Source organism: Arachis hypogaea, chromosome 12 (assembly GCF_003086295.3).
Source record: "Arachis hypogaea cultivar Tifrunner chromosome 12, arahy.Tifrunner.gnm2.J5K5, whole genome shotgun sequence".
NCBI lineage: Eukaryota > Viridiplantae > Streptophyta > Magnoliopsida > Fabales > Fabaceae > Arachis > Arachis hypogaea.
In genome coordinates, this window is record NC_092047.1 from 84798297 (window position 1) to 84811541 (window position 13245).

Here is a 13245-nt window from a genome sequence, read left to right on the forward strand (position 1 = left end):
CCAATAGACACAATGTTTTGAACATACACAATCCTTAAAAGATTGTGTCCCTTCAACTAAATGGTACTAAACGGTTAATAACTGTTTTTTTTTTAATGAAAGAGCTCAACACACAAGGTGGAGCATTAAAGCAAACCAGAATAACACATGAAACCAGGCAACAACACCGGACAACTCAGCGTACATGATAACCCCTAGCCATCTTCGGCAATGCCATCAACAACCAAAGGGTTTACCACCAAGCCATTCGTCAGAGAATTCGAAAGACCTGTTCAGAATTTCTTCCACACTAGATACTTGATTTCTGAAAATTCTACAATTTTTTTCCAGCCAGATTGTCCATATAACAGCAAAAAATTCAACGAACCACCGCTTCCTCTCATCCTTCCGCACTGAACCATTCGTCCAACTTAAAAAGTGCTCCTTTAAGGAACCTAGTATTGTCCAAATCCTCCCAAGAGCGAATAGCCAAGCACTCCACACCTGCCAAGTGAGCTCACACTCAATAAACAAATGAAACGCAGTCTCTTCAGACTTACAGCATAACACACACAAATTATCTTGATGTGCAATAACACCTAATCTACACAATCTATCCTTGGTTTTCACCCTGACAACCAACACAAACCAAGCAAATAGCTCGATCTTTGGAGGTACGAGACCTCTCCAAATAGCACTAGTAAAACTATAGGTTGTGATGTCCTCCGAAAGAGTCTCTGCTTGTATCACCTACACAAAGGAGTTAGTGGAAAAAATACCAGATTTATCAAATTTCCATACCACACTATCCTCTCTCTCATTTGTTAACTTTAATGTTTGTAGCCTCTCTTGAAGCTGGTTTACTAGCTCTAACTCCCATTGGAATAGCACTCTCCTCCATTGAAAACTCCAAATCCACTCTAACCCATCCCATAACCCACACTCCCCAATAACGGATCCTTTGAGGTTTGAGACCGAGAAAAGTCTTGGAAACACATCTTTCAATGGACCACTAGGTAGCCAGTTATCCTCCCAGAACCGGATTAATCCGCCATTACCTACCTCCATGGACAAGCCGCTGATCACCCTTTCTCTCACTTGTGGTTCTCTAATCTGTAATTGACAGATCTCCTTCCAAGGACCCCCTCTTGTAGGTATTGGTTGCCCACTCAGTATAACAGAAGGATTCATGTTATTGCAGGAGCAAACAACTTTCTTCCATAAAGGACAGTCCTCCTTCGAAAATCTCCACCACCACTTAAAGAGTAAGGCTGTATTCCGAACCACTGTATCACCAACTCCCAATCCTCCTGCCTTTTTTGGAGCCATTACTATATCTCATTTTACTAGCGGCATCCCATACCCCCCATCCTCTTTACTCCATAAGAAACGTCTTTGTAGTGAGATCAACTTCTCCGCCACTGTCTTGGGTATCTTGTACAAACTGAGATAGTAAATAGGCAGGCTATTAAGAACCAATTTAATGAGGACTAGCTTACCCGCTTTATTGAGGGATTTTACTTTCCACAGACTCAGCTTTTCTTCCACCTTATCAATCACCGGTTTCCATGTCCGAACAAGCCTCGGGTTTGCTCCCAGAGAGATGCCCAAGTATCTGACTGGTAAAGAAGCCTCCTTGCAACCCAATAGATGACACATCTTTCGGGTCCAATGCCGCTCACAATTAACCGAAATAAAACTAGACTTTTCAAAGTTAATGCTCAGCCCAAACATCAGCTCAAAGCAACGCAACAATCGTTGATAGTTCCGGATAGTTTCCTCCTCAGTAGGACAGAACAGGATCGTATCGTCTGCAAACTGTAAGTGTGATAACTCAATGTTGTCTCGCCGAACCAAAAGCAGACTAATACGCTCATTCCTCACAGCTTCCCGAATCATTCTATGGAGAACATCCACAACTAGCACAAATAGAAAGGGAGACAAAGGGTCTCCTTGTCTTAGACCCCTTTCTTTTTTGAAAGGCTTAGTAGGGGAGCCATTTATTATAATCGACATAGATGCAGAGCAGACACATTCCTTTATCCAAGCCCTCCACCTACAGCCAAATCCCATCTTGTGCAAAACAATATCCACAAAACTCCACTTGACCCTATCATAAGCCTTTTGAAAGTCTAATTTGATTATCGCTGAGCTCTTCTTCTTTACCTTCAGCCACTGCACAGTTTCACAGGCAATCAGAGCCCCATCATGTATTTTCCTGCCCTTCACAAAAGCACTCTGAGTCTCCCCAACTAAACCCGGCATAACTTTTCGCATCCTCCGAACCAACACCTTAGAAATAACCTTGTATACACAACCCACCATACTAATCGGCCGAAGATCTTTAATTTCTTTGGAACCAACAAACTTCGGTGCTAGCGCCACCCAAGTGACATTCGAATCCTTTGGTAACACCGCAGATTAGAAAAACCCCATCACTGCCTCAGTGAACTCCCTACCGACCTCATCCCAACACTTCTTAATGAAGTTCATATTATACCCATCGCTTCCTGGTGCCTTAGTTGCCTCACAGTCCCAAACTGCTTCCTTTATTTCTTCCACAGATGGCATCAACTCTAGCTCTGTTGCCTCTTCCTCACTTATCTGCTCTACCAGCCCGTCCCGAAACCCTATAATAGGCGATGTCTCCTGATGGTATAAGTCTTTATAGAACTCTCGTATAGCAACCTTGATCCTGGCTTGATTCCGTACTAGCCTTCCATTGATCATTAGAGCATCAATTCGATTGTTCCTCCTCCGAGCTGAGGCTAAGTTGTGAAAGTAACGAGTATTTTTGTCCATCTCCTTAGCATGTCTGGACCGGGACATCTGCTTCCAACGAAGTTCCTTCCTAATATACCACTTCTTGCATGAGCTTACAAGAGCCTTTCTTCTAGCTTCCATAGTCTCGTCATACCCTCCGTTGCTCACCAAGTCATCGACTATCTTGATCTCTTCTTCAAACTGTTTAATCCTCATATCCATATTCCCAAAATTCTCCTTGTGCCACTTGCCGAGTGGGATCGTCAACCCCTTCAACTTATCCATGAAAGGAGCATCCCCCAAGTTCCTCCACTCCTCCTTTACTAATCTCCGGAATCCTTCGTGAGAAAACCAAGAATCCAGGCTATGAAAAGGTCTTGGCCCCCCTCTCATCCGTGTCACATCCACAATCAGCGGACAATGGTCCGATAATCCTCTAGGCCCTCCTCGCAGTCTTGTATCCGGAAATTTTTCTAACCACTCCAGACTGACCAGAACCCTGTCAATGCGACTGCAGGACTGGCCCCTGAACCAAGTGAACGTTCGGTCAGTCAGTGCAAGGTCGACTAACTCCATATCCTGAATCCATGATTTAAAATCTACTGCAGACGTCGTCAAAGAAACAACCCCTTTCCTCTCTTCCACCTGAGTAATCTCATTGAAGTCCCCCAAATAACAAACTGGTACTTGACATACCTCCGCTAAAAAGCTTAACTCTTCCCAAACCACCAGCTTCTCCATTGCATGTGCACCATATACTAGGCAGAAAGCACAATGGAAATTATTACTCAAGAGCATACCATCCACACATAAGCATCTATCCCCTTTATAACAGTTATACAGCTTAAACACTGCTTCATTCCACATCAATAGCATACCACCTGACGCCCCTTCCGCTCCTACAAACTCCCATTGAACTGCATCATTTCCCCAAAGTTGGGCTACTTCAAACTTAGTCAATGCTGCTTTCTTTGTCTCTATCAAGCCTAGCATACTCAGATTAAATTTCCTCCTAAAATTCTTCACCATACTTATTTTTCCTACTCCCGCCACCCCCCTAATATTCCAAGAGTTAAAATTCATTTTAACACATTTATACACACCTTTTTTCGATTTTTCGAGCGACTTCTCCTTGCTTTCTCCTTCTGCTTCGCTTGTTTCTTCTTCTGAGCAATCCCTTCATTTTGTGCTTGCAGTATCGCCATGATGTCATCCTCCTCATCATACTGCACTGCTCCAGACTCCATAGCAAGCTCCCATGCCTTCCTGTTTTCATACGTTTCCTCCGCTCTTTTGTCTGATTTTTCCGAGATTGCTTCACTACTAGCATCACAACTGTCAAACCCCAGGCCAGCTGGATCCTCAACTACGTCTTCCTCCTCTAGCTCAGACTCTGCCACTATTTCGTGTATCTCATCTGCTCCTAAACCAGCCTCACCGCTGCGTCCTCCATTGAGTCGTGCCTCTGCATCGCCATAACCACCAGTACCCGAGCCAGGTTCCTCTCCCACCTAGTCCGAGCCCATCCCTCCTCGTTCCCGCAATACACTCGCCTCAGCCACCCCTCCAGCGGTGCTCCCCCTTTCAACACCTCCATTGAGAATCAGCCTCATCTCAGCGAATCCAGGCTCTCCACCATTTACAGTCTGCGCCTCCGCTACACGTTCCACACCCTTGCCCACCTCGAGCTTCGTCAAATATACTTGGCTGCCTTCCACATCCGTGCGCTGGCTCCCCCTCCCTTTCTCGCCGTTAATTGTCGTCAACAGCGGCGCCTGGTCCCCATCCTCGCCGACTGCATCCTGGCTCCCCTTTCCTCTCACACCAGTCGACGCCACAAGCTTCCTCACTCCCTCTGGCTCTCTCCCATCGGTGACAAAGGCAGCGCCGGCTTTGACCTGTCTGTCAGACCCACAAGTCAGTTCCCCTCCCACGTAGCCCTTCATTCGTTCTGTGTAATCTAGCCCCCCCCCCAAATTGCCTCCGACCCGGTTCCTACCCGGTCCAGCATGAAGAGCAGCAAATTGGTCTTTTCGGTGTTGGCCCACACGCATACCCTTGGCCTTTGAACGGGAAAAATGGGCCTCAGTGCTATTTTTGTGGTGAGTGGGCCCAGTGAGTTCCAATCCCCTTCCAGCCTTACTCAAACCAACTCCCTTCCGCACATAATGTCTTCCATAATCCCATGACAAAGTCTGTTCCGAATTAACCTCCTCGCTGCTAGCCAGGGATCCCGTAACATCAGCAATTTTCTCTTTGGAATTGATTTCCTTACTTACTGCTCTTACCGTTTTAGAACCCAAAGATCCGTTACTCCACTCATTCAAATCCTCTGAGTGAATTACGATTCTACCCCTTTGTTGATCGTCCTCTCTGTTCACCAAGGCCAACAATTCTGCCTCTGTACCCCACTCCAGCCGCTGTATGTGACCCCGGTAACCCTCACCGTGTCCTAGTCTGTTCTCAGTTGAATGACCAGCTCCTACTGAGGAACTACATTTTTCGGCCAAACCATCGTTCATCACAGGCCCTGCTACTCGAGATACATTACCCCCTTCTCCGTAACGAAGATATCAAAACCCTTTGTTCCTACCAACACACGAATCTGTTCATGAATGACGTCAAACCTGCATGTATCGATCAGAACACGTCCAGCGCCAAATGACAAACAGGAAATTGTATCCTCATCACGGCACACCACATCACCCCATAGGCTTCCAATCTTATAGAACGTATCTTCTGACCAAACCTGTAGCGGCAGTCCAACGCACTCAAGCCACACTCTTCTCTTATCGCAGCGCACATGCTCCTCCCATCGGCTAACATTACCAAAGAACTGCAGTAAACTGCCCAAGCCAGATCCCAGTGCCTCTTCCAAACCACTAGCACTATCAAAGGTCAACATGGCTTTGTACGCCCCATGTCACACACGTTAATTACGTTAGGCCACTCCGTACTTGCTATTTCCTTCAATAATCGATAGTCAATAACCGTTGATGTACTCCCTATGAGACTCTTCTGAAGCCAAGCCAGATTATCCGGTATCACTGAGGCTTCCACTTCCTTCACCCCACCATTCCCGTGGACTTCAATCCCAGTGTCCACCGATTTCATTTTTAACAAATCCCCCCTAGTTTGATCGGAGCTACCACCATGATCACCCCCTTCTGCAAATATTAATATTAATAAATTAAATTTGTAAATACCTTCATACGTCAATTAAATTTTTCTGCAGGCCTTTAGAGCATTTTGTTAGACAGGAATGATTCAGTTATTAACGGTAAAAACTATTCTGCCATGGAAGTTGCTTATCATTCTTGGATTCTATCAAAAGATTGCTCTTCAGCTATCTTTTTGTCATGTCTTGCTTCATGCCCAACTCTTTTATCAGTGTCGACGACCCTGCAGCTAGGTTTGTCAAATTAAATTGTGATGGAATTGTTCTTGAAAATGTTGGATGAGCTAGATTTGGATGTTTGATTAGAGACCGTAATGATAATTGACTACGAAGATGTTCTAATAAAGTTTTGATCAATATTTTGAGAGCTAAACTATTTGCTATTTGGAGGGGTTGATCGTGTCTTGTGAAGACCAGTTTAAGAATATCGTTTATGAAACTGACTTTGCATAGGTATTCTTATTAACTAACGATTGGAAATTGCCATATAATCATGAAAACAAGAATATTACAAAAGGATTTTTTTGAATTAAAGTAGCGAAAAGCTTGAGTTATCTATTTTGTCCTCATCTAAAAGAAAGGCTAATAAAGTAGCAAACTTGATGGCTAAAGAAGGGTGCCCTAAAGAAGATGCACAACTAGATTCAGATTTGGTGGAGTGACTCTGCCCAAAATCCAAATAATTCTATAATTTCGGTTCTGACGAGTGATTGTGGTTCTTAGTAATTAATGTTATTTTTTATTGTTTTCTATTTCTGTTTTCTTCTTTCTTATTTTATTTTGTACACCCAAAAAATAAATTACACATAAAAAATATATGAAATAATACATGTATTTATAAACAAATACATAATAATTGATTTTTTTTATATACAAATAGTATTTTTTATCTGCATATATATTGTTTACACTGTATATACCATATTACACCTGCGAATATATTTTTAAAGATTTTAAATTTTATCGATCCAACTATTAAATTGTTTAATAGAATTAAATACTTTTTTTGGTCCAAGATCTTATATGAAAATCAAAATTATTCTTATAATTTTTTTTTTCTAAAATCATCCTTAACAAAATTAATAATCCTTTAAACAAATTCTCTCTCTCTAACACCAATCCCAATTCTTCATCCGTCAATTTAAATCCATCACAACACTAATTATTCTTTGGATCTAGACAACAATAACAATGACAATAATATTAAGAAGAGGAAATTTAACTTGTGAATTAATAGAGAATGAAACGTTGAAAAGGGAGAAACCTTTGCAAAATTCGAGAATCACAATCAATTCAGTGGCAAAGGAATCCTCTACAACAGCATCAGAATCGGTGAGAGTCTTTAGTATTATCGCAACTAGTTCGACGAACCATCAAAGAGTTTGGTGACAACAACAACTATATAGTAAGTGAAATCAACAACACCCACAAATTGATAAAAAATAAAAAACAAAACAAAACTCCTAACAAATTAATACATAAAAAATTTTATCACGGCAACAAAAAGTTAAACTAATATAGAAGGTTTGTCCCTAAGTACAATCCAAAAATGTAATAACTGGCTCAACACAAAAAAAAAAACTCCTTAAATATTAATTCGAATCATGTAACTAATTTAAATAAGACACAAACTTTAAAACTTTTTGTTGTTGTTAATATTCCTTTTCCCAACAATTTAATGGTGGGCCTAATAATAATGATTTGCTCATCAATGCGGGTCCCATTTTTACAGACAAACTCCAATCACATTTTAACAGTTTAAATTTATACATGTATAAATTTTTTGGCCATCTACATATTGGGGTAGACATGATGGGAATATAGAAGTGATAAAGAAGATTAGAAATTTGGAATTACTGGCATGTACTAATTTAGGATAGGGAGGAGTTTTTTAATTTTATTTTTGTCGAGGATAGTTTTGTACAAAAAATAAAATTGGGATAAAGAAGGGTGATTTTGAAACTATTTCTAACTTTAAGTATGAATTTGATAAAAAAAAAATCTTAGAGACAATTTTAATTTTGGCCTAAAACCTTAAGGACGAGAAAAAATATTATTTTTTGTTGCCTATGATATCCTCCAACTCAGCAGATTAAGAACTAATTCGCCACAGATCTGAACTTCATTTAAGGATATTTTACTGACTCCGCTGGCCAATAAGTTGCTGCATACACAAAGCAAAATTCGAATGCCTGACGCTTGTTTAAACAAACAAATGAACTGACCACTCAACCAACCCAAATTGATTCGTGAAAAAAAGTACTTAACCCTTGTTTAATATAACAAATTCTAAAAATTTTGGACATAAGCAGGTCCAAAATTTGAGGACAAATGACTAAGATAAACCAAATGCATGAAAAAATTACATATATCACCCAAACCAAATAATGGTACATGGATCTCCCAAAGAGTGTTACTATGTAAATCAAATAAGCATAATTTGAATTACAATTTCTAGTAGTAATTCGAATCAGGCTGCATAGATTTATTAGAAAAAGTTGAGATAGACATAAATAGAATTACATCATCTCAATTTAAGCATGCTTTAAGTAAATCGATACAGGCCCCATAGATTTAGTAAGCAACGCAGCCGGTTTTACCTATTCATAGTAATTCGAACGAGAGTAGTTCGAATTACCCCATGGTTTTGTGCCCATAGTCATTCGAATTGGGTGGTTTTGATTTACCCAATAGTAAAACTACCCCCTAATTCGATTTATATAAGAACGAATGCTCAATGTAAATCTACTTGTCCTGTTTCGATTTACATGCACGGTGGCTATCTATATATATAATTCGAATTCACTTCATTCGAATTATATTTCACCATCCTATACCCCACCAAATCTAGAGAAAGCGACGCAGCCTATCAAAATGAAAGACGACCCGAATCGAATCTACCGCTTGGATGGAGTCGCACATATCGCTAGTAGCATTTATGACGAGGTTAGTAAAATAAAATTTAAATTTTATTTTATTTTCTGTAAGAAATAAACTATGTGTTAGTTTTGTTTAAATCGGTTATATCTTGTTTATTAACATGATTAGAATGTGTAAACTTAAAGTTGTAGTTAGAGATTTGATTTAGGGGTAGCAATGTGCTAGAAGCTACTTACTGATATTAAACTGTTTAGAACTTGAATATTATAATTGATAGAATCTATAAATCTCGAACAGGGGTTAGAGTATTGATATAAAGATGGTAGTGTGTTAGAGTATACAAATAAAAAATGCATGTTAGATAAGGGATTCTGAGAGTTTAATAGATATCTGGTTAAAGTAAATCTATAATAAAAATTATCCGTTTTAGATGATATATTTTTGGTAAAGTTTTATGATTGTAAGAGTATTTTTTCAATGTCATGCAATCCCACCATTGCATCTTGAACATGAAGAGGCAGCATGGTGTGCCGTTAGACGATAGGATCATGTCGTATGTTCAGATGGCTGGCCTGGCCTATCTCGCAAGACTCAATGATCACTGGTTTATGTTGGATGAGCCATTAATCAGTGCATTTATGGAGACATAGTGTCTGGAGACTTATACCTTTCATCTGCCATTCGGTGTGTGCATGGTTACGTTACAGGATGTAGCCTACCAGCTAGGGCTCCCGATCGACGGTCAGTACGTTAGTGGATGTTTGATAGACTTCGAGTGGTACATCGAAGGAGGCCGTCCGGCATGGGCTTGGTTTGAGGAGTTGTTGGCTGTGATGTCGCCACCGAACTGCATCGACAAGTTCACTGTGAACTGCACTTGGATGCAGCGGATGTTCAGTGACCTTCCCAAGGGGGTAGACGAGGAGACCGTCCGGAGGTATACTAGAGCGTACATTATGATGCTACTATCGACGCAGCTCTTCGGTGACAAGTCCGGTACTCGTATGCATTTCAGGTGGCTGCCTACATAGCGAGGTTAGAGGATATGGGCAGTTATAGCTGGTGATCTGCCACTCTGTCGTGGTTACACAGGTGCCTATGCCGTGTAGCCAACAAGAATGTGGTTAAATTGGCAGGTCCTCAACAGCTCCTTCAGTCATGGATCTTTTGGAGGTTCTTGGGTTTTAGGCCCGACGAGTTTGATGCCTTTCACTGGCCGTTGGCCTCGATGTATGCAATTGACTACTAGTTATTTTCTATATTTATATTTTTGTCAGTTGTTAATAACGTTTATTGGGTGGCAAGTAGTCAGGTTATCAACCGACGCCGAGCGAGAAGGGACTTCGAGCCGTGCACTGCAGACTATGGATAGATTTACTTTGTCCTCACGATGCGAGTACTAAACAGTTTAGTGTTTAGTTCTTGACTTATTTTGTGAGGTTACTAGAGATTAAGCGTTATGTTGGACCAAATTGCCTTTTTAGTTCGTTTGGATGCCGTACAGCTTGCCAGACGTCTTGCAGGTAGTGCATCCCGAGATACTAGAGCCACATCACAAAACATTATGGAGGTCTGCGACGGCATTGATATACTTTGCTGTCATAGAGTGGCATCAGGTGGATCGGGTTCTACCTCAGTTTGGAGGAGTACAACATCGGCCATTGTCCATATTGAACATCGATTTTCTAATGTCGAAGGATGGCCGAGGCAGCGATTGGTGATTTCCTAGTATGTTACATGGCTGGCACATTCATTGGGATCACAGGGCAGACCATGTCTTATGGTTTAATGTTGTTCCTGATCCAAGACCCTCTCATGAGTACCTAGATTGGTGATATTAGTATGGGAGGAAATTCTTGTCACCTGAGCTATTATTCGGAGACCCCAGAGTAGACCCAATCTTGCCGGAGGCATTGCAGAGAGGTCCAGGTCAGGCTCCACAGATGGATCAGATGCATGATGTTTTGGATAACTGTTGTGCCAAGCAAAGAGCTCGTGTGGGAACATGAGCTAGTAAGCGTGAGTGGAGGTAGCTTGATGGTGCTATCGGTGTGATGGAGGGGAGGGGTAGAGGTCGTAGAGGGGCCAGGGGTGGCGGTGGCCATCGAGGCAGACCTCGACGTGAAGGGCGAGCCGGAGAGGATGATGGTAGTGGTGGTGGTGGTCCGGATGACAATGGCGATGACGGAGGTGATGGAGGATGCGGTTGTGGGCATGATACTAGAGTTAGTTCTAGTTGAGGTGGACATAATGGTTTTGTGGGTGGCACGAGTGGAGTTGCTAATGTTGGTGGAGGTGGAGGAGGCGTTGGTGGTTGGGGTGGTGGTGGTGATGGAGGTGGTGGTTATGGCGGTGTTGGGTGCGATACCTTTGGTGGTGGATCATTTTGTGATGGTGGAGGGGGCGAAGATGCTGGGCGAGGATTTGGTGATTACTTTGTTGGGTGTCCTAGCAGTGACGGGGATGTACATGAGACTCAGACGTGGATTAGCTCAGGTGAGATGCTATTCAACTTTCTGGGCAGCGAGGGTCTCGACGCGGAGTACGGAGGGTCACACTTTCTTGAGGAGATTAGGGTCATCATGCAGGATGATGGTGTGGCACGATGCAGATCTCAGGTAGGTGGCCCCCATACACCTCTAGGTGTGGACCTTAATGAGCCACCATCTGGATTCGACGATGAGACTTTTGCGTTGGGTGGGATCCCTGCCTCGGCATTTGCTACAGGTACAACTACACAGGACGGGCCATCGACGACACACGAGCGCATACCTCTCGAGATGGAGCATGAGGGCGAAAAAAACGGCGAGATGGAGCATGACGACAACAGAGATGGCGACGATGATGTCCCTCTAGCGCAGAGATCACGGAGGATCAGACACCCCCGCCGTTGTGGCACAGGATCGCATCTCTTTTGATTTAGTAGTTTGCTGTGTTATTATTGAGTTATTTTAAGTTTGTTGTTTGTTATTTAAGTTTGGTACTCGTGTTGTATGTTATTTAAGTTTGGGGCTCGTGTTGTGTGATACTTAGACTTGGTACTCGTGTTATATGTTATTTATGTGTGGCCTGAGCACAGGTAGACACATTTACAAGCAAAATTTCGATTACCAAGTGCGAATGCAACAGGAATGATATTGGAATTGCCGTCTTGAGCAATTGCAACTAGCAGTGTACCACTGTATTTGCCGTACAAGTGGATCCTGTTGACACTAACCAGAAGCTTGCAATGTTGGAATGCCTCGATACACGGTGAGAAGGTCCAAAAACGTCGATGGAATTATGCTTGCTCCTCATCCACTTGCCACCCAGTCGCACAGGACTCGTCCTCAGTACTACAACACTTCCGGTATTGTCATCTGTACACCTAGCACCCATCGTCGCAACTCATTATATGACTCTTTCTAGTCTCCGTAAGTTTGAGCCACAGCCTTCTACTTAGCCATCGAAACCCTCCTGTAAGTCGGTCTGAAATCAAAATGGGCCTCTGTCGCATTCTGAAGTACCTTGATCGACACTGCAGCATCGACTCTAATCATAGGCAGTATGAAAGCCGAGATCACATGGTAATCTAGCCTCCTATGATCACTGGATATCGAAGTGGCCAGACAAATATGCGGTCTATTGTACCGTTTTACCTCTCAAATACCTCTGCGGTGCCGGAGACTGATACGAATAAACTATGTACACCCGTTGTCAAAATACTTGCACTTTCCATGGTACTTGTGGTAATCGGATTCTAACACTTTAAACTCAACCCCACGTCAGATACTATAATTTTTCACACTCAACACGACCTCCTCTTTATCCTGAAACTGTTAACCAACTTGGAACTCAGCTAGTCCTCTTGTATCCTGTGTGTCTCTGGCGCCAAATCCGATAGGCACGGTAGGTTCCCCCTGCTGTCTCATGGCATCCAAGTCCAAATTTGAAAAGTGCGCCCCGGGGGGTGGGGGGTGGGGGTATTGAGGAGTTTCTGAACTAGCTGCTCCAGCACCCCCAACTGGAGTATTCCTCACATCCTCATCGTCGTTATCATCGGCAATCTTGGCAGGCTCCACATCATCATCATCCTCATCCTGAAATACATCTTCCACACCATCCGATGCTCCACCTTGTCGGGATTTTGGTAACACATCATCAATGTCGGCCATCACAATCACAACATCAACTACGGGCCCAGTGTCAACCCTTTCTTTGTAACGAGTGAGGTTTAATTCAGCAGTGAAGGATGGGGAGGCCACCAAAACTGCCTCAGGCTCAATCATGGACAAAGATGAAGAGGCACCAATAGGTCTCAAACTAGAGCATGCTGCCGTGGCTGAAGGCAAAGGATTTCGGTTAGAACCTCCTGAACTAGAGACCACATGCACATCCACAAGTTTGGCCAACAGCTCAGGAGTCCTCACCTCCGGAAATTGCCTACGACAATGGAACAAAACTTC